Here is a 25,193-nt window from a genome sequence, read left to right on the forward strand (position 1 = left end):
AGATGTTGACAGTCTCTATTATGTCTCTATTCCTAGCTAACTATGCTAGAGACTTCAAGCCATTTCTCCCTAGGCTAGATCTAGAACCCTCTATCTCTCTTGGCTGAGCTAAGTTGCCTCACTCCTAACGGGAGAGCTCCTTCAATTTATATAGCCTGGCACATACCCTCATATGTATACTTTCTCTGATTTCTCTTTTGATATCAACATGGATAAATGGACTTCTCTGCTGTTTGCTATATATGTTCATTTGGTGGCAAAGGGAATTAAGCCTTGGATATAAAGCTTGGAATCCTCCTTTCCCATTAAGAAATAGTGATCAGGAGTCTGGCTTGATCTTAAAAATTACACCACCTAGACTAATAACACTTAAGAGAGCAGATAGATAGAATTCTATCTTGGTACCTCCTCTCTCTGAGGAGAACAGAGTGACCAGCCTTTGGCCCCAACCTTCTGCTTTACTTCTTGGCAGGAATTAAAGCTTCCCTTTGAGAAAGATGGGAGGAAGATATACTAGAGATGTCTATTCTTGCCTCCTTGTCCCACATCAAGACCTTTTGCTACATTTGTACGTGATGTTTGCATAGTGTCTCTCTCTGTGAGCATCTCGAGTGAAGGTGTTTTTGATATTCTATGTATTTCTAGCATTTAGCACAATGCGTGGTGCATAGTAGGTCCTTAATAAATGCTTGTTGACTTGATTTTCATTGATTTGAAGGTCTTTATCCTAGTCACTTGCAGAATTTGGTATTTGTCATCGGAATTGTTAAATTAAACAATGTGTCTTTGGAATTGGAAGTGTATAGTGATTGAGGTCCTTGAATGTATTGAACATATGCTACTGTGTTTGTTTCTTTATGTTGTTTACCTAATCTGTTCTGTTGATTGCTCTCTATTTTTTAACCAATACTAACTATTGTTCATAATTATCTTGTTTTAATGTAGTTTGAGATCTGGAACTGCTTCCTACTTTCATTGTTTCCCTTGAGAATCTTGACTTTTTGTTCCTCCAGAAGAATTTAAAAACATTTTTTTCCTAGCTCTCTAAAGTAGTACTTTTATAGTTTGGTTGGTATGTACTGAGCAAGCAAATGGATTTAAGTATTATTGTCATTTTTATTATTTTGGCATGGCCCAACCATGAACAATTAATATGTCTCTACTTTGCAATAGCTTTCTAATTGATCTCCCTCTGCCTTCAGTCTCTCCCTTCTCCAATCCATCAAAGCTGCCAAATTAATATTTTTTAAACAAAGAATTTTGCCATTTCACTCTCCTACTCAGTGGCTTCCTATTCCCTTTAGAATAAAATGCAAAATCCTCAGGCTGGCATTTAAAGACCTTCACAATTTAGCTCAAACCTATCTTTCTAGATTGATTTCATGAGATTCTTCTGCATACACCCTCCTTATTCCATTTAAACTGGCTTGGTAGGATAGTTCCCAAGGAGTTTATTTGACTCCCACCTCTCTGCCTTTGTCCAGGTGGTCTCATATATCTAGAATGCACTTCCTCCTTACCTTTGTCTCTTAATTCTTAGCTTCTTTCAAAGAATATCTTAAATACCTCCTCCTGGAAGAGGCTTTTCCTGATTTGTTACATTTATCAGTGTTCTCTTCCTTTTGGATTTACTTTGTGTGACTTTGCATATGCTCTTGTATTTCCTTATCTATGTATGTTTTGTACACCTGTAGTATAATGTAAACTTCTCTAAGAAAGGGACCATTTCTTTTTTTGTTGTAATAGTTCCGGTACCTGGCAGAGTACGTTGCCCATAGTAGACTTTAAAAAAATGTTTGCTGAATTGAACTGAATACAACTTTTACCTCATTTTAACTTCATATCCCCATTTATATATACACTAAAGAAATGAAATGCCTGTGACAATGCCTTGTGCATAGTGTGATCTCTATAAATACATGTTAAATGAATGAATGAGTAAATAAGTGAATCCATGTTGATTTTTTGAGGTCCAGGAAGCTGAGTGACTTTCTCCAGGTCACACAAACTGAAGTCTAAGTTGGTGTTAAAATACAAGCCTTCTGATTCCTAACCCAATCTTCTTTCTGCTATATCATAAAAGTTCATTCTCTGTTTTTATGTCACTTTCTTGGTTTACTGCTAGCTAAAGGCCTTTTTTCAGAAGGCCCTTAATGGCAAACCTAGACTGATGGCCTAGCATAACACTGAACATGCCACAAAAGAGTTTGCATTCATTGGCAGTTCTCCCGGGGCTCCCATAGCAATGCTGTGCCAACAGCCATTGTCCTTGACAAGTGACTCTATTGGCAACACAGGATTCCTGTAAACAACTTCTCTACATGGATAGCCAGCAAGGAGTTCCATTGCAAGCAGTGTCCAGTTCTCTCACATAAGTAAGTAATTATTTAATCTTGGAAAATGTACCAGAACAGGTTGGTGCTATGGACATTGCTGTTGTCTAACTGGAAAGGTTAAAGGCTTGAGGTTAGCAAATGCAACTTACTTTTCAGAGAACATTTTGCTGAATGAGGGGATTTTTCTTTTGAGAAGGCTGAGAAATAGCCCCAGTCCTGAGAAACTAAAAGCAATCTGTTTGAACAAATGACTCAAAGGTGGGTTTCTTAAATGAATATATTCTATGCGGAGGAGGCAACTATCTATTGCAATGGACTGCTGGTTGGTCTCTGTCACAAATCTCTCAGAACTCTAGTCCATCCTCCACTTGGCTGTTAAAATGATCATCCTAAAGCACGGATCTGACCAACCATGACACTCATCCACCCTCACCCCCAGCATCTCCTTTTCACCTTTGATCCAGGATCAAATATGAAATTCTCCATTAAGCATTCAAAGCCCTTCGCAGCATGGCCCCCTACTACCTTTCCAACCTTTCCACACCTCACTCCCCGCTATGAACTCTGGGATCCAGTGACCCTGGCCTCTTTGTTGTTCCTTGAATGTGATTCTCCGCTTCCAGACTCCAGGTATTGTCCCTCATCCCTGGAATATTTTTCCTCTTCATCTCTGCCTCTTGGATTCCCTGGCTTCCTTCCATCCTCAGCTGAAGTCTCACCTTTCCTGATCCTCCTTACTTACTCCTCTGAGACTATCCCCAATTAATTCTGTCTATATCTTGTTTGTACATGTTTCTTTTCACATCATCTCTGTGAGCTCCTTGAGAGCAGGGACTGTCTTTTGCCTTTCTTTGAATTCCCAGCACTTAGTACAGTACTGGACACATAGTAGGTACATTTAGTGGTCCAGTAATTCACGTCACTAAGAATACAATCAAGGTCCTGTGACAATTGGTCCCTTCTCAGACTCCACCCTTCTGCTTGTAACTAACTAAATCTCAGGATTTGTCATGAGGAAGTCCAACACACTCTTGGTCATCGATTACCGGGAAACAATATCTCTTCCATTTGACAGAGCAGTTTTACCATGGACATTCTTTGTATGATAACGTCCAGTGAGATAGCACAGTTAACAGAACACTGGACCTGGAGTTAAAGACTTGCGTTCAAATTTGGCCTCAAACACTTACTAGCTATATATGACCCCGGGTAAGTCATTTAACATCTTTTTGCCTCAGTTTCCCCAACTGTAAAATGAGAATAATAATAGCATTTACTTCCTAGTTATGAAGATCAAATGAGATAATACTTGTAAACCACTTAGCACAGTGCCTGGCATATAGTAAATGCTTAATAAAAGCTAGATCGTCTGATAATAAATAAATATTAGAAATATTACACAAAGAATATTTAATTAAACCAATAACCCTACTCTCTATAAAAACCAAACCAAACCTTGGTTCAGCCATTCTACTAATGCAAAGAGACTTGTTTTCAACTTACTTTCTCTCGTCCCATCTCTGCCTTGCTTTTCACACTGTGAAAGAATACGCAATCAATGCATGTATATAACTTATATCAAATTGCTTACATTTTTAAGGAGGAGGGAGGTGAGGGAAGGAGGGAGAACATTTGGAAATCAATTTTTTAAAAATGAATGTTAAAAATTGTCTTTACTTGTAATTGAAAAAATAAAATACTATTAAAAAAAGAATACTCAATCAAGACAAATTCTGGAGACAAATTAATTTGTCTCTTACTGGAGACCGCCCTGTGACTTTGCAGACATCAATATTCTTGACGTAGGCATGCAACCTTTGTCTCTGACTTTAACAATACTTCTTTTCCTTCAAGTCTGAATATTGTTTCTTCCATGTAGTATTCCACAATCTACCTGACAAAAAGTGTTCTCTCCTTTAAATGACCTTTTGTCCAGATCTCGCTGTTATCCCTGTTACTCCCTACCCTGAGTGCATATTGTAGGACATATGCATAACAGGGACTGGCCAATGGGGGCCCAGTCCTGAGAGGATGCTCAGGGGACCCATGTATATGTTTCGTCAGACTACTGCTGAAAGTTGATGATGATGTGTAAGGTAAAGAGGCAGCTCTCCACTTAAGATAATTTTTCAAGGGATTCATGGGGATGTTTGGTGATCTGCTTCCAGGACTGGGCCCCCATTGGGCAGGCCTTTATTCCACCCCCCTTCACTTTCCACCCCTACCACTTAAAATTTTCCGCCTTACTCTGCAAACTTGCTAGGGTATATTTTGACACATTATCCACACCCCCATTTCAGAACAGTTTTCTACCTAAGGTCCCTGGGAGGCATAAACATCGACCTTTCACTCACTTCTCCACTGTAATACAGAAAAGTCACAAAACAGTCAACATGGCACAGATATCATACACATGTACAGGCAAAAACTGCAAAAAACTGCAAATGCAGAGTTACACAGGATTTCTGGATCAACTTTATTCTGCCATTGGACATAAACATGTCATATCACTAGCTAAAGTCTGCAAAAATCAAGCTGAAAAGTCAACTATAGCCCTAGTTGTGTCTGCAAATTTACAGCTTGAGATACCAGCTAATATGGGTTAGTATCTCCTGTTTTACCTAATATAACTCTTCCCTTTCTCTCATCTATTCTTTGATATATAAAGCATTACCTTTCCCCTCTGCCTTCTGGAAAATTCTACTGTACCCATCCTGCCAATGTGACCCAAAACCTACATATGGTTACTTAAAACTGCTGCTCAGGGATCACTGTATATGTGTGTGCATGTATATATGCGTGTATACACATTCTTATATGTACATACATATATGTATATATAAATATGTGTATATACATGTGTGTGCATATATGTACATACACATATGTATGTGCATATATGTACACATATATGTATATATGTAGAAAGTGAGAGAGTATGAGTCTATTCTCTGAGCATAATAAACCAGTCATTGATCCTTGTGATTGCCAGCAATACCTATCAATGAATCCCCGGAAGAAGTAATGTTTAACAAAAAAGGATATTAAATAAAAATGCATCAGTACTTACTGCTTACTTACAAAAGCCTGTCTTGGTGCTAAAAATGATCTTCTCCAACTCAAAGGCAATAACAAAAAGAAAAAGGCAAAGAAAATTCAGTTTCCTATCTCAGAAGGAAACCTGGTTTCTAAAGAGCTTCCTAGAGTACTCTCGAAGCTCTTTCTGAAGGGATTTAGAATGTGGTGGGTCTCAGCTACCCTCAGGTGAGAAACTCACTCTATTTGTCTTGATGTTTGCAAAATGACTCTGGGCCCTAAGTAGCTGGGGCTGGAACATTATTAGCCCTTCCCTCTTTGTCTAGGTCCCCCTCCCCGCCTCTGCTCTGAGCCTGTACTTGCAGAATGAGTTTAATGTTGTAAAATTCTTCACTTCAGAGCATTTGCTGGGATTCCATGACCGTTTCCCTATTGGCTTATTGTATGATGATGAAAAGTCTTTTGGTTGGCTGCTGAGCCAGAATTAGGGGAGCATACAAAAAGTTCCGGTGGTGAATCTTTCTTTCCAGTTGGCTTCAAGATGTAAAGATGACCCTCTGAGCTTTGGGGAGTCATTAGAGGGTTGAAGGAAAGCCTTGCCTCTATGGTCTATCCAGTCCACAACTGCATGGGCAGTCCTGTGTCTGGGATGGGACTATGTGCCTCCCGTTGATGTCTTCTTTCCTTTACTACAGGGTCTCATGAGATTGCGAAAGAAAGGAAGATTTGCCACACGTGTGAGTAGGTGCCCTGCTCACATTCCCAGGAGCAAGCCCTCATTGACCAGACCCTTGTTACATAAGATTCTTGAGGGCAAGGAAAACTTTTCTTTGTGTCTTTGTGAGACTAGCATGTAGAACAGTGCTTTGTATATGGCAGGTGCTTAATGAATATATATTAAATTGAATTTAAAGCTAACTAATGAACTGTGCCTCAGATAGTGTCACTTATTAATTGGAGGGCATGGGGGCGAATATCCTATGCATTATTTTGGAAGAATACTATAGAGTGACAGACACAGTTCTTGCTCAGGTCCGCCGGACAAAATGTGAGAAAATTTGGCATACAACAATTCCAACAATTCCCTCCTCACTTTCCAGGCATCCAATGAATTCAGACTTTTTAACCTCTTCTGCTTATGGAAACAGAAAAGGTTCCTAGGTAATATTGGCCTTGGGAAAGTTGCCCCTCCTCAGGACCACAGTTTTCTCCTCTGTAAAAGAAGGGGTTGCATTGGATAAGTTCTCAGGTTCTTTCTTGCTGCCCGGTAAATTTTATCCTTATAGTCATTTACGCTCTGATTGAAAAATATTCATAGTGATGCATTATATTCCTCAGGCCATTTGCCTTTTTATTCAATTCAATTCAACAAGCCTTCATTAATGCTTTCCACTCTGTGGGGCTTTGGAGAAATAAAGGGAAAAAATCAATCTCTGCCTTCAAGAAGTTTACATTCTACTGCTGAAAAACTCACATGCAAATGAGTAAATACAAACTATACTCGGGGTTTGATGGGGCTGATCCAGGGACCCTTCATCTATTAAATCTCCTCCAATTACTTGATGGAATTACAGGTTGTCAGAATTAGAGTTGCCCGTTTGAACACGAAGGGCTTAGGAAATTGCCAAGAATTGGAAATCAAAGGACTTGTCCCATTCTCTTTTCTCAGTCCATTTTTGGGGCAAACTGGAAAGACTGAAACCCTTTTGCATGCAAAAGTTCCACTCCAAGTGTGACTCTGATTTGATAAAGTGGAACAGGGTACCTATTTGATGAGGGCTCCCTTGATTAAACACTTTCCCCTCCCAAAACAGTAGTTTGGGGGCACTTGGACAACCAGGGAGATCAGGAAAGGCCAAATGAAGGAAGTGTCCTCTGACCTGAGCTTTGAAGGGAGTTAAAGACTCCTAGGGGGTAGAGGTGGGGAGGAAGAACATTCTAGTCCTAGAGGAAAACCCACAAACACATAGAGCAGCCCAAAGGCACAAATGTGGGAAACAATTTACATTACATGTGGGGAGCATCAGGTCAGCTATTGGACTGGAACACAGTATATTAAGAGGAGTCATGTGAAATCAATCTAGAAAGATAAATTAGAACCAAGTTACAAGGCCTTTAAAGGCCAAGCAAAGGATTTAATCCTTGAGGCAATAGGGAGCCATAGATGCTTTTCTGAGAGAAGTGACAAGGTCAGAGCTGTACTGTAGGTATATCGATTTGTAGGTATATCGATTTGTCAGCTGGGTGGACAATGGGATTGATGAGAGTGGAAAAATTGGAGACAGAGAGAAATCAATTAGAAGGCTATTGTAATGCTCCAGGTAATCGGTAAAGAGTGAATAAATGAACAGATGGAACATTTATTAAGTGCTTACTGTGTGCAAAGCACTATGCTAAGTAAGGACTGGGGATATGTGGTGTGCGATTTAAAAGTAATAGGAATGGTTCCAGGAGGCACACACCTTTTATAGCCCTTCAATGAATGCTCAGTCTTCATAATCTCATAACCCACTTTGCTTGCAAAATGATAGTCTGTTCCTAACTTTTTTTTTTTTAAAGGAAACACTGCTTGTTTTTAAGGAGTCCTTGGATAGGCACTAGCCCTACTTCCTTATATTTCCTGACCTTTTGTCTTATGGACTTCAAGAGTAACTGAGAACACTTTCAGCCTAGATCTTGGATGCATTAAAGTGGGCAAGAATGAATAAATGGATAAAAGACACAGGGTGCTAAATAGTTAATTAGAAAAGTTCTACAAGTAAGCCCCTGGATTAGAGTGGTCCCAAGAAGCCAAATTCAGTCTTGCGGGAAGCTGAGCACAGATGAGCCATAAGATCCAAGCTCCATTCTGGAAACAAACCGGGAATACGAGTTGGCTCAAGAATGGTCCAAGGGGCCAATTCCATTCATCCCAGGAACAATCCCAACATAGATTCCCTATCTTCATAGCATTAACCTTCACATTGTGCTAACAGGCTTCCTTTAAATTGCTCTCTCCCATTTATTCCATGATGGTGCTTTTCCTTTCCTCTTGTGTGACTATTCACCTTAAATAACTCCTGTGGTAATATCTCCCTTGGTATCGAAATAACTCAACCTTTTAGCACTTACAAAACTCAAAGGGGTTTTCAGGGACTCAGCTGAAGCTATAAATTATGTAAGAAAAATCGTGAGCTTTGGCTCCCTGTCTCAATGATTTGGAAAACCAAGATTGATAAGTTTGATTGTGCACAACTCCTCAAGAACCTTGCTTCTTTGAATTCCCCCCAAAATATTGCCTCTCTTGGTTGCTTCCCCTTGGTCTACAAATATACTTGTTTCCCTTAGACTAAAAAAAAAAATTGAAAGCAAATGTAAATGTGGCTTGTCTGGGCATGTCCAGTTCGCCTAACATGGAGGTGCCCTTGAAGAGCCTTTGTAGCATGTCCTGATTACCAAACATGGAGGACTCTTCATTCATTACCATGCCAGATAGCCCCCTTTCATCTTTGAAATGGGTGAGACTGAACTGGTCTCCACTCTCTATTTGGCCATTCTTCTGTGTTGTATCTAAGGGGTGAAGATCCCAGTTCATCACACCGTGGACTCCGTGAACTGAACTTCCTCTTTTACCTTGGCTCTGAGAAATGGGCCAGGAATGTTTATTTCTGTTCTGTGTTGTTTATTCTCCTCAAGTTCAAGTGCCAGAAATAATCCTCATGAGATCCGGGAGTTCAAGCCATGACGACCTTAGAGGCAGGACTGTAGGTGGGATGGTGTAGCCAGCTAGCCTGGCAGGGAAGCCTTGTCCAGAGATAGCATGGTTCCTGGGACTAGAGTCCAAGGTGGGGTTTTGGATTTGGAACTGGGTCGATAGCAACTGAACTGAGCAATGAATCTAATCCCCTTCCCTTCCCTAGAGATTGAGGTGGTATGTAAGAGAGGAATTATGCCTTCCTCATGTTGAAGGAGTAAATTTGTATATTTGTGGTATACTTTTTGAAGTAAGTATTCCTTTGTAAAAATGAATCAAATGGTTAGTTGCTAAATGGAACCAGGGTACAGATGAATCACCCCCTACAATTGAGGAAACATCATCAACAGGGGCTAGAGCCATTTGCAGAGAGCCTAGACACCCCCAAACTCCTTTAAGGACACCAGAGGACAGGAAGGGAGTGAGATCAGGTTTGTCTTTTAAGGAACCAGCCACTGTTATCCTCTCTATTAGATTATAAGTTTCTTGAACATAGGGGTCATGAGTATTTTTAATCTTCATATCTTCAGGACCTAGTATATTAAGAGGGGCTTACCAAATATTTAATTGATAGATAGAATTCTTTGTTTGGAATAAATCAAAACCTAATCAAAAAGGGCCTGAACTTACTTCCAAGAGACTTGGGGTAGGGGGAAGTTATTTGTTAAGTAAGAGGAGGTAAACATGTCTATTTCTAAAAGTACAATTTATCTCAGACTGGGAGGCAGATCTAATACTGCATTTACTCAGTGTTTTCCATCTTTACACGTTTATCCTCTCTCCTCCCATAGGAGAAAACATATGGTATTTTTTATAGCATATTTTCTGTCTTGGGAAATTTCCATATATGTTGATGCACTTAAAGAGAAAGAAATTATTTCACTGCTATGCTTCACTTCTCTGGTGGGACCTGAGTTAGTTCTTTCAGGAGTGATAGGGCTCAGTCAAGTGGAGAAGCAAGGGAAATAAAGTGAATGAAGATGTGGAAGCAGGAAAGTTCATAGCTTGTTTTGGAAAGGGTATGGCTGAAAGCTGTTCTGAGTAAGAAACTGGTTCAGTCAGTTCAAGGGTTGCCTAGGAGGTAGGTATACTTACGCAGTGTGCTACAGAGCTACTGTAAAGAGCAGAAATAACTAGTTTTATTGTTCAGTCATTTTTCAGCTATGTCCAATTCTTCATGACCTCATTTGGGGTTTTCTTGGCAAAGACACTGGAGTGGTTTGCCATTTCCTTTTCCAGTTCATTTTACAGATGAGGAAACTGAGGCAAACAGGGTGAAATGACTTGCCTAAGGTCACATAGCTAAGAAAGTGTCAGAGGCTGGCTTTGAACTTACTAAGATGAATCTTCCTGATTCTAGGCCTGGCATTCTATCCATTGCACCACTTAGGTATCTGAACTAACCAATAGCCACCTCAATTTGTATGTGATTTGGGGGATCAGGACAAGAGGGGAGCTGTGGGAACTAGAAATAGACAAGCATTATTTTCCTTTCAAAAAAGAAAGAGGAAGAAGGGAGAAAAAAGCAAAAAACCTGTCATCAAGCAAGAGAAAACGAAAATTAAGAAGCAATCAAGCTACAATGGGGTAGAGACAAATCAAAATGAAATGGAAATGAAAATCGTTAAGGGGAAAGAAACACAGTATTTTGCTGATTACTCACAGAAGGCAGTTCATATTTGCTGTCAGAGAAAAGGGTAGTTTGGTGACATGTTTACCTCAGAAAGGAAGAGGGATTATTCTTTACTCGGCATTAGATGTCACTGCCAAATTCTCCTCCTCCTATCCTCAGAAGCGATGTACATCTTTCACAATCAAGCCAAAAACTATTGGATGGGTTCCTACAAAGTTTCTAGCCGGAGGTAAGAGCTATGAGGGATATGCAAGATATATAAAACTTGCCCTCTCGTTGGAAAGACAAAGAAATGTGAATACAGAGGACATTTAAAGACAACATATGATAAATAATATATTCCACAGGAGTGCAGAGGAAGAGGTGACTGATTTAGCATATGTCGGTGAAGGATTTCTAGAAAATATCTAGATCTTTCTAAACGAGAGAAGTTGACGTCCATTGAGATCTCTTGTCTAAACCTCAGGAGCTAGGATCTGCCAAGAAGTCCCTCTGGAAATAGCATTTACTATTCTTGGAGTAGATACTAATCTAGGCCAGTGCAATTGCCAAAGAAAATAATTTGACAGGGTTCAAACATAGCTCTACTTTTCCTGGTCTAAGGCTTAGCCAGATACCACCTAGAGTAAGTATGGTCTAAGGTTTTTCCTGTGTAATGAGAGCATGCTGGGATGTGTCTTTCTTGGGGGGTTATTCAGAGCATACATAATATTCCCTGCCAGGTTAACCCAACATGTGGAGACTTGGTGAGTTAACTTTCAGCCATGAGTAACCCGTACAATGAGCAGAAAGTTTTCTGGTTGGGTAAGTTCACATTCAAAAGGATCCAAAACACTTTTCATACACTTAACACTTTTTGTACACTCTTCCTTATTGGCTTTTGATTGAAATTGAACTTCTGTGAGCCAGTGAGTGGGGAGGAAGGGCATCTAGGTAGTTTTCCCTCCATGGAGATGGTCTGTGTCCCTGAGAGCATGATGCCTGTTTCTATCAGTCTTTCTTGATCTTAGGTGAATGAGTAGCAGGACATGGAGCTAACTAAGCGACAAGCTTGTGAGTTTCAAGAGGTCAGAAGAACCATCAAAGTGCCCCTCAGCAGCCACCAAAGTGGGGTGGCAGCAGCAGCTGGGGCTGGTGAGGGGCCAGCAAAGCAGCTAAAGAACCCGCTTGACCCAGCTCAGCTGTGAATTGACCCATAAACTAAGACATTGCATACTGGAAGATGCCAGCCCAACAGAGCAAGGGAGCGACTTGGCCATCAGCAATTACTCAACCCAAAAAGAACTTGGTGGGAACTCCATAAAAAGTGGATTGCCCTCAAGGATCATTCTAAGCCTAAATCCTCTGTAGTAATGGATTGCACGTTTAGTACCTGGGCATTTGATGTATTTTTTCAAGCATCAGTAGAAACCAGAAGAGTATGAATACGCAACAAACACTTTCAAGGTATTTTATTAAAGACAGCACAAGCTAAAAGAATCAACAAAACTATTACAGGGGACCTTGGATATTATTACATTGATCTTAGTGGGAAAGGATGACTACAGGAAGATTTGGGAGGGCACTAAAATGTTTGACAAGGGGAGAGAAGTTGATTGGCACACCCCAAATATCTTCACTGGAAAGTCTGCCAGAGGAGATCACATGGGAGGTTAAGCTGACATCACTATGAAATGAGTCTGTGTTCTGTCCTTCACCAGTCTCATTGCATAAAAACGGTGGAGAGGCACTCCACTCTCTAGGCCCATCTGACAACTCTCCAAGGAATCTAGGCAAGTTATTGTTTTTGTTCAAGTTGGACTTCATTGAAATTCCTTCTAGAGGGTCCCTTTTGATTACAAGGTCTCCATCCTGTCTGGTAGCCAAGGGCATAATACGGTTCAGGTCCTGCCCTTTTATTTTTTTATTTCATGGTTCTGGCACCTCCATTTGGGCTATCGCTCTCCTGAACCTGTCTTTCTCACGATCAGCTTTGTGTCTTGGCATTAGCATGCAAGACCTTCAATTAGGAGATCATGAGAATAAGTTATACCCTTAGTTCCCCCTCTCCCCTTTAGGGTCCTTCCCATTTCCTTCTCTGGGTTACCTTTAGCAAATGGCTTTATTTAACTCCTGTGCTGCTAAATTCTAAGGAGAGCAAGGCCACTGATTTCAATCATTTTATTGTGAGATTTAACTGCCTTCTCTGTATTCTTCTTTCAGTATATTAAGATAGAGACTAGAAATAGAATGAAGGATTCCTTTGAAGGCACTGCTGTGATTCTGGAAGAGCGAGTCTGGAACTCTGTGGTTCTCTGCCTGTCCCACATGCAAACACAATAGGGAAGAAAGAACAGCATCTAAAATAGAGGATTGTTGTTTCTTATTCAACAGCTTCTGTTCAGCCCTCGGTCCCACTGCAGTTTCTGTTTCCCCTTTCTTCTTTTCTACAGAGCTATCCATCAGTGTTTGGGAATACATGACTTGTTTGAGTTAGAATTATAGAATTCCACATTTTCAAGGGGCTTCTGTGTTCATTATCCATTTCATTTTCACAACACCCATACAAGGTAACTAGGCAACTCTATTTTGTAAATGAAGAAAATGAGACTTGGGGAAAATTGGTTTATCTAAATTTATAGAGCATGTTAGTGACTGAGCCAGAACTGAATCCGTGTGCCAGATCACTGAGGCTAACCCAGAGACAGGACAGGCTCAGGGTATGGTGGGCCCAGAAAGCAGCTATTGTAGATTTAATATTCAGGAAAGTGATGACTGAATGATTAAATAGCAGATAAGAGGAGGCTATAAATGGGACATTCTTGCTCAAATGAGCTACACTGCGGATAGGATGAGGGTAGCTTGTAGGGTTAAAGGCAGAAAAGAGGTGGGATTGAAATCAGTGATTCCTTATAGGAGAAGAGAGGCTGTGGAGGAAGGGCACAGGCAGGAACCAAGCTGAGACAAATAGTGATTTAGGAAATTCATGGGTGAAAGGCTTGACAAAGAAGGGAGAAGCTAAAAAAACAGCACATTAGGAGCTTGGTCAAAACCAGGAATAATCAGATGGGTATAAAGTTCTGACACTGGCTCATGACATCCTTTCCTATGCCCTACTGACCTCACTACTCATCTGAACTGACTACAAGGTACCATTTTTTTCTATTGCAGTTTCCCTTAAGCAGATAATTAGATGATATATCCACTGTAGTCACATCATTAGGTTACCATAGACTGTCTCTATCCCTCAGAGAGTTGAGGAAAGTTGAGAGCTCTAAAGTAACCAGAGGAGCTTTCTGAGACTTCCATATGAGAAATTAATTCATCAACAATAACAATCACCCTTTCTTTAAGCTATCCAGGTATAAATCTTATTCCCAACTCCCTTTACTTCATCCCATCTTCCCACTACAAATATGATATTTCATTTTTTCTGATGCATGAGCTACATTTTGTTTTTTTTATTTTTTAAATTAACAAGCATTTATTTTTTCTCCCTTCTACTCTTTCCCCCACTTAAAAAAAGAAGAAGACCCTTAGAACAAAAATGCATAGTCAAACAAAGCAAAATTCCACTTTAGCGACATCTGAAAGAAAAAAAAAGAGAGAGAAAGGGCTTTATTCTGAACATTGTATTCATCTCTTCTGGGAGTAGGTACCCTGCTTCATCATAGTTCCTCTGGAATCATGGTTGGCCATTGCATTGATCAAAGTTCTTAAGTATTTCAAAATTGTTTATTTTTACAGCGTTGTCATTGTATACATTTTTCTCCTGGTTCTGCTTGATTCATTATGCATTCATTCATAAAAGTCTTCCTAGGTTTCTCTGAAATCATCCTGAAATCATCAGAACTTAACCCTACTCCTAACTTCTCACTTCTTCATATCGTTTAATAATGGCTTATCCTGAAGATAGGTGACCCTAAAGCCTTCAACTACATCTAAGATACATATCTCCTCAAATACCTGTCAATCAATAAGCATTTATTAAGTCCCTACTATTTACCAGGTATTATATAAGTCTTCAAGGATAGAGATAAAACAAATCCTGACTTCATGGAGCACATAGTCCATAGAGACAGTAGGATCATATATATGTTTTGAAGACAATATGAATTCAGTAGGTGTTTGTTATGGTCAGAGAAACTAGCCATTTTTTTTTCCATTTACCAAAATGGTGGCAATTTCAATTCAACTCAATAACCATCCATTAAGTATTTACCATGAAGGAAGAACTGGGGGTAGGAAGACAAAAACAAAAGAATGTTTGATTTCAAGGAATTTGTATTCTATTAAAGGATGATACAAAGTAGAGCATAAAGAAAATGAGGAAGAAGAGAATACTATCAAGCCTCAGGAAAGATTTCATAGAAATGGCCCACCTAAGCCAAGCCTTACAGGAAGATAAGGATTCTGAAATTAGAGATAAAGAAGAAATGGATTGCAAGCCATGAAAGTGGTCTGTTCAAAGCCAAGGAGGTAGGAGATGCAATGTTGAATTAATAGAACAGCTAATAGCCCATTTGTCTGGACCTCAGAGTTCATAAATAATTCTACAGAAGTAGGAAGGGGGCAGACAGTGGAGGGCTAGAGAGTTTTCCTGTGGACAGTCTGGAGCCACCGAAGGTTTTGATAAGGAAGTGACATGGTCAGGCTTAGGATGTATTGGAGAAGGGAAAGAAAGGCTGGAAGCAGGAAGACCAATTAGGTTATTACCATATTCCACATGAGAGGTAATACCGCTCAGATGATGATTATTTGAGTAGCGAAAAGGAGCCAAATGTGACAGGTGTATTATGGGTAACATTGACAACAATTGGCAACTGATCAGATGAATTGGAGGGAAGGAGAGGGTCCAACATGATTCTGGGGCAGTGAACCTAGGTGATTAGGATAGTGAGGCCCTCAACAGAAAGAGGAAAAGTGGAAGGAAGAGAGAAGACAGTAACATTGAAATTGAGATGCCTATGAGACATCCAGGAGGCAGCTGACAAGGCACGTCTAGAGCTCAGGAGAAAGATTTGTCATACATACATGAATGCATACATGCACATATATGTTTGAGCATGTGTGTATCTATCCCTGTATCTCTCTATAGATGGCATTTATCTAAATCTGGCTATTATTTATACTATCTAGTTGTCGTTGACGTTTTTCAGTTGTTTCAGTTATGTCCGACTCTTTATAATCCCATTTGGGGTTTTCTTGGCATAGATACTAGAGTGGTTTGTCATCTATTTGTAGACAGTATTTATCTTTCTATAGATAAATATATGGATATGCATCATCTATATAGAGGTGATACTTGTATCAATGGGATCAGATGAGATTTGAGAGAGAGAGAGACAGAAACAGAGAGAGAGGTGACAGGGAAAGAGAGAGAGGAGACAGAGAAAGAGAGAGAGAGAGAAACAGACAGACAGAGACAGAGAAGGAGACAGACAGAGAGAGAAAGAGAAAGAGAGAGGCAGAAAGGCAGAGACAGAGAGAGATAGACACGGAGACAGGCACAGAGACAGAATAGAGTAATTTTCTTCCAATAGGGGAGAAAAGAGCCCAGGACAAGAGCACTGGGAATCACTGACCCTAAATGGAAAGGACAGAAATGATTTTATCCAGCAAAAGAACCTGAGAAGAAGAGAGCAGATGGATTCAAGGCTGTAGAGAACAATCATGTGAAAGACACGGGAGGACAAAGCGCCCAGGAGGAGACGTTCCACAGCATCAAAAGCTGCAAGGTCAGTAAAGATGAGGCCTGGAGAAAGGGCCCTGCATTGAACGGGTGAAATATGGTCACGGAATACACTATAGACAATCAAGTACTTTTTTCCCTACAATATCCCCGAGTTAGACAGTATAAATATTATCACCCCCATTTTATGAGGCCTCTGGGCTCATGCCAACTCTTTTTTTTTTTTTACATGTAATTGGGGAAAAAATAAAATATTAAGATCTCTCTTTTCCAGTGTAAGTTCAACTCTAGGTATGTGCTATTCTCTCTCCCTTTTTAAAAAAAAATTATTTTTAATTTATGGAATAAAATAAGCATTTCATAACAGTGCAATAAAAATGATTGTCGGGGCAGCTGGGTGGCACAGTAGATAGAGCTCCAGCCTTGGAGTCAGGAGGACCTGAGTTCAAATCTAGCCTCAGACACATGACACTAGCTGTGTAACCTTGGGCAAGTCACTTAACCCCAATTGCCTCACCAAAAAAAAAAAAAAAGATTGTACATGAAACTGCAAGTCTACTATGCATAACTTGCTATTCCTTTCAAATATACAGGAAAGCTGAGTTCCCTAGAATGGGGCTGACTACTCTCACCAGGGTTTTAGGGGTAACCTTGGGGAGGTTGAGACTTTTTCTAGCACAGTCATTTACAGGCCATCTTCTGGGCGCCCCATTGATCACCAATTAGCCAGCCAGAGGTAATTATCTTTTTTAAATGGGGTATTTACTAACCAAGGATAGCAAGGACCGTTGTTATAGAAACATCTCCCAAACAGGGAATACATTTTCCCCTTGCTCATAACAAAGTCCCTGGAGAGAATGGTCTTATTCTTAACTCTCAGGCTTAGTTGGAGAGCTCATATGTCCAAAGGGTAAACTCCACAGTTCAAGGCTTTTGGAAGTCTTCTTCTTTCTTCACGGGATGAGTATCTGGCCACTGGATCCAGATGGCTCTAGAGGAGAAGATGGGCCTGGTGACCATGCACGGCCCTCCCTCCCTCAAATCAAAGTCAATTGCAAGTCATATCATCATCTCCCTGATGTCATGGTCCTCTTTGAGAATGAAGGAGAAACACAACAACATGGGAATCCTCAGGAAATTCCTCTTCTAATGTTTTGTTGGGTTCTGAGGACTGGTCCCTTACAGAGTCCTGAAGTCACCTTTCCTTACTGTGTCCAGTTTGTCTCCAATGTGTCTCCCAGTGCAAATGCTGCCATCAGCCACTGCTGTTTCACCACAGGCTCCAGTGGACACTGCTACAGAGGTCAATAAATAAAATCTCCATATCTTCCCAAGGTTATCCTGTGGTCAAAGGAGAATGGAAGTATGATGCTTCCACTGGGCTTACTCATTCACCACCCTCACCGCCGCTACCCCCCTTTTCTGGCTGCCCTCTGGTACAGGATTTGCTCACTCTCCAGAAACTTGAATAGCTCCTACTAGAAATCCTTTTTCTTATGTACATAGGCAGATAAATGTGTTTAATTCTTTCAACCAATCCATATACATTTCCTGTGTAGGTAGCATTGACTGATTTAATCCATCTGCTGGAAGCTCTCAAATCCATTAAGGGATTGTTCATATCTAATTTATATCTTGATTGATTCTGTAAGTAAATAATCAAAGAGGTGTTCTTACCCGATAAAGGTACCAGGGAGTAGAACATCTTCTTGGTTCCATTCATTGGGGTTGAGGGATATGGAACACTCCTCATATATAGATTAACTCAGAGAGTTAAACGTAAGTGTAAGAATGTGGACTCAAATTTAGTTTTGTTATTTTTATTCAAAGTCTAGCTCTTTTTCCTTTATGCCATGCTTTCCAGTCAGTGATCAATATTTCATGAGTGATGATGAGTTGATAACCCCACCTTTGTTATCAGAATTTATTGAAGGTATGTTTAACAAACTGGTGGGTAGTTTGATCCTTCTACACAGACCACAGCCTAAGAAAAGCAGCTAAGAAAACCCAGATAAACCAAACAATCTCTTTTCTCCAGTTATACCATAGAGCAGTGGTGTCCAACTCAGATAGAAAGAGATTCCTGTGGGCTTCATGTGGGCTTAGAAAATGACAAATTAACATTCTTTATGTTTAATCTTGTTTTTCAAAAAATGTATTTTGTTAAGCATTTCCCAATTACATTTTAATCTGGTTCAGGGAGTTCTGCTTTGACTTCTCTTTGACACTTCTGCTACAGATCACTGGCTCTGAAATCAGAGGTCCCTGGTTCAGATCCCATCTCTAATGCTTACATCTGTGTGAAGTGGTTTAGGCAAACCAGTTAACCAGAGGAGATCTCTCATAGGAGAGCAAATTTTAGCTGGGAATTAAGGGAAGCCAGGAAGGTCAGGAGATGGAGATAAGGAGGGAGAGAATTCCAGGCATAGGGGACAGCCAATGAGTATTTGCTCAGGCAAAAGACGGGGCATCTTGTGCATGAAATATTAAGGAGTCTGGTGTCACCGGATCATAGAGTATGTAAAAGGAGTAAGATATAAAAGGCTAGAGGCAAGAAGCAGATTATGAAGGACCTTGACCATTAAACAGAAGATTTTATATTTGATCTTAAACATAATAGGAAGTCACTGGAGTTTATTGAGTAGAAGAAGTTGCATGTGACATGGTCAGACCAGGCTTTAGGAAGATAGATTTGACAGTTGAATGGAGCATGGACTGAAGTAGAAGACTTGAGGCAGGAAGACCAACCAGAAGGCTACTGCAATAGTCCAGGGAAGGGCGATGACACCCTACATAAGAGTGGTGGCAGTGTTAGAGGAAAGGGAAGAGAAGAAGGAGCAAGCATTTATTAAGTGCCTATTAAGTGTCAAGCTCCATGCTAAGTGCTTTACAGATATCTCATATGCTCTTCACAACAGCTCTGTATGGTATGTGCTTTTCTGCCCCCCAATTTACAGTTGAGGTAACTGAAAAGTTAAGTGACTTGCCCAGGGTCACACATCTAGAACGTACTTGAGGCTGGTTTTGAACTCAAGATTCCTGACTCCAGGCCTAGTGCTCTACCCACAGTAGATGGATGCCTAGATAAAAGAAGAGAGCAGCATATATGAGAGATATTGTGAAAGGAGAATTGATAATTTTTGGCAACTGATTGAATAAGAGGGGAAGGGTGAAAGAGAGTGAGGAGTTGAGGATAACATCTAGATTGTGAGCCTGGGTGACTGGGAGGGTGGTAGTGCCCTCAACAGTAATTGAAAAGTTAAGAAAAGGGGAGAGTTTGTAGGGAAGGAATGAGTTCAGTTTTGGATACATCGTTTTAAATGTCTGCGCTTAAGATGTCCAATAGCAGACAGTTGAAGGTCAAGAGAAAGTTGGACAAATAAATCTTAGAATCATCTGCGTAAAGATGATTATTGAATGCGTAGAAGCTGATGAGAAGTCAAGAGGGATGAGGATTGAGAAAAGGTCATTAGTTTTGGCAATTAAGAGATCACTGGAAATTTTTGTGTGAGCAATTTCAATTGAATGATGAGGTTGGAAGCCATACTGGAGAGTTACGAAGAAAGGAGGCACTGATTATAGATGACCTTCTCAAAGGATTTAGCCACAAAAGGCAGGAGAGAAATGGGATATCTAGTGAAGACGGATTGATCAAGTGAGGTTTTTTTGTTTTTTTTATTTTTTGAATGAGGAGAGCTGTGCTATTTGAGTAAATGCCTTGCTAAAGAACTGTTAGTAGAGAAGACACTAGCAGGGGCTCATGAGCTAATACAAGGAGGCTAGCCACTAACAGGGTTATCCATAGAGTCCTGATAGTAGTAATAGCCATCCCTTTGGAGACCCAACCTAGTAGCACCAGTGTAAGTCGGGCAACTAACCCTAAGGGGGCATTTTACTTCACAGCAACCCCACCTTAGCTCATTTCACTGTACTTAATGTTCTTTCCGACTTCTCCAGTCTTCTGCTTCCTTTGCCCTATGGATCCAGGAAGAGATGGGACCCTCCTGGGTCAATCATATTGGATAATCCCCTAGAGGAGAGAAGGACCCTCTCCATTAAGCCGCCCTGGGGAAGATGGTAGCCGTGGTAGGCAATCCTCATAACCTTGGAAGGATATGAAGGATGGGGTTGCAAATGACGATTGCGTACAGATCTGCTGACAACTCCTGGAAAGAGATGGGGAGGGAAGTTTGTAGTTTCAGTTGTTGGGCAGGAGAGAGGAAAGCCTCTAACAGTACAGTTCCACTAGCCAATCCTCTGTAGATAATAGAAAAAGGAGGGAGGGGCAGAAAATAGTCTATGTCAGTTCTCAATTTTGTCCCACCACAACGGGCAATCTCAAAGGAAGCGTAGATGGGGCAAGGATGCAGACTAGAGGAGATGGAGAGGCAAAGAGCCCCAGGAGAGGAACAATCCTATCAGTCAGCCCCTAGGGGGTAAAAGAGAGGAGGGGAGGCAGGAAGCTGTAGGCATGCCAGAAGGGTCAGCTCCAGTCAGGCCTCTTGTGGCTGAAAGTGGATCCACAGAGAGGGACAACACTCTCATGACACAGTAGTACTGGGCAATCTCTGAGAAAAGATACCTGCACAGTGGTATCTAGGTAACCTCCAGTGGTTACCTCTAGGTAACCTCTAAAGTGGTGCTAGGTAACCTCTAAAGGATTTTGGGTCATGGCAATGGGAAGAATTTGAGGCCTCAAAATGGCGGGACACTCACGGCTTCAGTTTCCCTTCCAGGAGGGCAGATGCGGGTGTCAGGTGGGTTCTACGGCTCTGATGTGTTCAGACCCATCAAACATCTCTGGAGGGGGGTGGCATTGATTGGAAGTAATGCCAGTCTATTCAAAGCACTATTCAAAGTTTTGCAGGACGTAAGCTGAGCCCAGCACTTGGATACCTTGACAATCGTGCTATGGCGGAAACAAAAGGAAACAGAAGTCAGTGTCATACAAAACATCAGCAAAGTCAGGTGGTGACATGGGAGGCGTTTAGGTCAGCAGAAAACTACTTGTTCTTGGGGGGACCCCACCTTCTTGGAGGTGGAGCCGCCCTTTCCGCTTCGTCCCTTCAGCCAGGCAGCGCAGCAGATCCCTTGATCAAGACCTCAGCTCCTTAGTCCTCACCCTGGGGCCAGCTCTGAGAGCTAAGGGCATTAAATTCACCCGAAGCATTGGCCTACTTAGCAAGCCTCCTTCCGCTAATCTGCTGTTTTAACTTGTTTGGGCTGAGGTGGAAATCATGAAGCTCTGCTTCATATGTTTTGTTAGAGAGTTCATAAGAATATTAAAAAATCAATAAAACTCTCTCTTTTATAGATCTTGACCCCACTGTGGGATAGTATGCCCCCTATCACCTTGCCTTCACAACACCTGGGGCATTCAGATCAGAGAGACTTATGACTGATCACTTTATATAAGTTCAAAAATCATTCCATAAGAATTATAAATGTAATTTTAAAGACCAGAGATGACCTTTAGAATCAGAAGGAACTTTCCCTGGCAGAGGGAAGGGGGTGAAGAAGGAAGGTTGTTGTTAGCCTTTGGGAATTCTCTGTCAGGAGAAATTCAGCGCCTGTACTACACTTCTGAAGAGTGATGGTGGAACTATTTCTCACTGCATCTGGTCTGTCTCTCTGGGCTACGGGAATTTCCATTCAATGTGTGGCTCAGCCTCTCAGCTCACACTGCTGCAATGTACAATGCATCAGGATAGCCAATTTAATGTTACTTACGCAAGGGTGGGGAACCTTCAGGCCTCGAGTGGCCTTGTAGGTCCTTAAGTGTGGCCTTTTGACTGAATCCAAATTTCACAGAACAAATCCAGGCCACATGTGGCCTTGTAGGTCCTTAAGTGTGGCCTTTTGACTGAATCCAAATTTTACAGAACAAATATGGATTCAGTCAAAAGGTCACACTTAAGGACCTACAAGGCCACAGGTTCCCCTGTTATCTTATGCTAACATAAGTGGACAGAAAGTAGTCAAACTTTTTCAGTCAAAGCATGCAAGGACAGTCTTCTAAGACAAACCACCACCCTCACATTTTAAATGCTCTAATTAGCTTCTTAACTTGTCTCAACAAGGTTCACTCTGCCCAGCCACAGGCCTTGTATCTCCCTCCTAGGTGGTCATCCGGGCAAGTCACATCAGCTCCCTCCTCACGTCAAAACGGCCTGCCTGGGTCTGAGTGGTAGAAACACTGACTCACGTGCTAGGACCAGGCTGACGGCTGGGCTTTAGGTGGGTTTCTGCACTTTTAGCCACAGGTGTTTCCAAGTTGTTTACCTCCTCATTTATTTGGTAGTTTACCTCAATATTACTGATGAAAGTGTTCATAATATTGCTTTAATTGGCAGTCTGTCTTATCAGAGGGGCCATATGTTTATCAGTTTTTTAAAAACACACACATGTTGTTGACTACATCACATCCCACAGATGTTTATCTTATTTTTGAAAAATATTTTACAAGAAAAGATCTTTCTCAAAAGAGGTTGGTGACAAAATAGTCTTAAAACAAAATGGAGTCAGTTATGCTAAGTTGACAAACTGTTTTCACACACACACACACACACACACACACACACACACACACACACACGGTTCCCTGTGGATACTTCTCCTTTCTCATGCTGGGATTCCCACCCTCCTCCTTCAGGAGAAGGGAGAACCAGACTGTTTTTCCCTCCCCCCACCCAGGACAGTTACAGCCTCACTGTTTTCAGCTCTTCCCAACAGATGTTGAAGACTTTCTCCACTCATTTCTCTGGGCCTGTAGTCAGAAAGACTTGGGTTCAAATCCAGCCTCAGACCCTTACTGTGTGACCCAAGGAAAGTCACTTAACCTCCATCTGCCTCAGTTTCCTCAACTGTCAAATTAATAATTGCCTCTATCTCGTAGAATTGTAGTGAGGAGCAAATGAGATTATATTTGTGAAGTGCTAAGCATAGTTCCTGGCACATAATAAGTTCTTAATAAATGTTTATCTCCTTCCCTGTTCCCTACCCCTGGAGAACTGGCCCCACTACCATAAGCACTGAAATCTCTAACGTAAGGGTGGATCCAGACAGGTTTGATTTTGGTGACTCTCCAATACCAGGATTGTCTGAGAAAAAAAACAAACCAAAAAACTCAAAGCAAAAGATGGTATGTTCTCTCTACATTATTGGGGTGTAGAACATGACCATGGAACAACATACTATTCACCTCAATGACCCAGAGCATTGTAGGAAAATTCTATGTAGTACAAGGCTGTGGGTGTAGGGTAAAATCTTGTACACCCACTAGCATTGGTAAGTGTGTTCCTATAGCTCAATTACCTGAGAGGCTAGAGGTGATTTCACCTACCGTCACTTACAAGCCCTCTCCTGATATGTTTCCATTAATGATTATCAGCTGAAATCAATTAGTCAGCCTGCATTAATTAGCTTTTACAAAGGAATATTTACTGAGGAGATATAGCAAGAACTGAAGCACAAAAACTTCCAGAATTGAGAGTCCACTCTTCTCTCCCACTTCACTCCCTGGAAAGAATGGACTCCAACCTAAAGTGGTGTTTATAAAACATTCTGCTCACCGAGTCACTTCTGGATGTGGCACAGGCAATGGACAAGTCACCTTTCAGGGCTGGCTTTCACTGGGCTCAGCTGGGTCTGCTTTTAGCAGACTCTGTTGTGTGTCTTGTTGCTAGACTTCTGATAGCTGATCCAACCTTTTGAAGCTCACAAGTTATGACTTGTTCTGATTGATCTTTGCATACTCATTCCTCTAAGATCTAGAAAGAATGAAATACCACAGAGACAGCGGCAAAGGTGGCACCATGCATCCATGACCACATGGCAGCGGCGGAGGGAGAGAGAGAAGCACAGTTCTGTCATTCCTGTTCCTGACATCTCTTCTCTTACATAGAGGATGATAGCAATTCTTGCCTTATTTGCCACCAGAGAAGATTGAGATTTTTTGTCTGGTTAAATGTTTTGTAAACACTCCATTCTGGTTGAGCAGCCAGTTAAGATGGCTTTTCCTCACTATGCATAAATTCATAGGAAATAGTTAGCATATGTTTGGCTGCTCTGAAACAGAGAGGGAAAAGGCCCCTCCCTCATGTACTTACTGAATGAAGCAGGCTCACCAAACTTCTACATGGATTATAGCAGGCAGAGAATACTAAGCAGAACTGGGGCTTCATTGGCCAAGCCTATTACATTCACATATGGAATCAGCAGTCTCATGATTCCTAGCCTAGTTTTATACTACGCTACTTGGCTGACCTCTCTTCTGTTTTCTGGCTTATTTTTCCTCCTTAATTGGGTATTTCCAAAACAGATCCATGCTCCACATGTTGTCAAGGTGATTCCTATTCAAGTATGGGTTGAATTAGATGACCTTGGAGGTTCCTTTCAATTCCTTGATTCTGATTCTGTGATAAGCAAGTCAATTTAATGGTTGCGTCTAAAACCAGCCAATCAATCATAAACTAGCTGTGAACACGCTATGAATAAAAATTAAATAGTCCCTCACATTAAGGAGCTTTTTTTTTTTTTTTGTTCAGCTCCAGGCTCTATTCCTTACCCTCCAGTCTTCTTTGTCCACCATACCATAGCAGCCTTCTCATTCTGGAAGTTCACCCCAGCCCTGTGGACCCTTCCTTTGGTCAGTTCCTCCCAGAACACCTATTTTAAAGAAAGTACCCAGGCCAGCCATGTCTTTCATTCTTCTCTGGACTATAGGCTTTCTTTCTTTCTTTCTTTCTTTCTTTCTTTCTTTCTTTCTTTCTTTCTTTCTTTCTT

At 41.1% G+C, this 25,193-nt stretch overlaps 1 long non-coding RNA gene across 1 annotated transcript in view; it reads left to right on the forward strand.

Moving 5' to 3' along the window:
• The first annotated feature begins 2,301 nt into the window (after nt 1-2,301).
• Nucleotides 2,302-25,193, forward strand: part of LOC114037648 — a 39,689-nt gene continuing 16,797 nt past the window's right edge. Inside the window, exon 1 of the long non-coding RNA XR_003568476.1 lies at nt 2,302-2,375. This is a non-coding gene — a long non-coding RNA (uncharacterized LOC114037648). The remainder of the gene's footprint in view (nt 2,376-25,193) is intronic.

This window comes from Vombatus ursinus, unplaced genomic scaffold (genome assembly GCF_900497805.2).
Source record: "Vombatus ursinus unplaced genomic scaffold, bare-nosed wombat genome assembly UNPS02010461.1, whole genome shotgun sequence".
In the NCBI taxonomy this organism is placed as follows: domain Eukaryota; kingdom Metazoa; phylum Chordata; class Mammalia; order Diprotodontia; family Vombatidae; genus Vombatus; species Vombatus ursinus.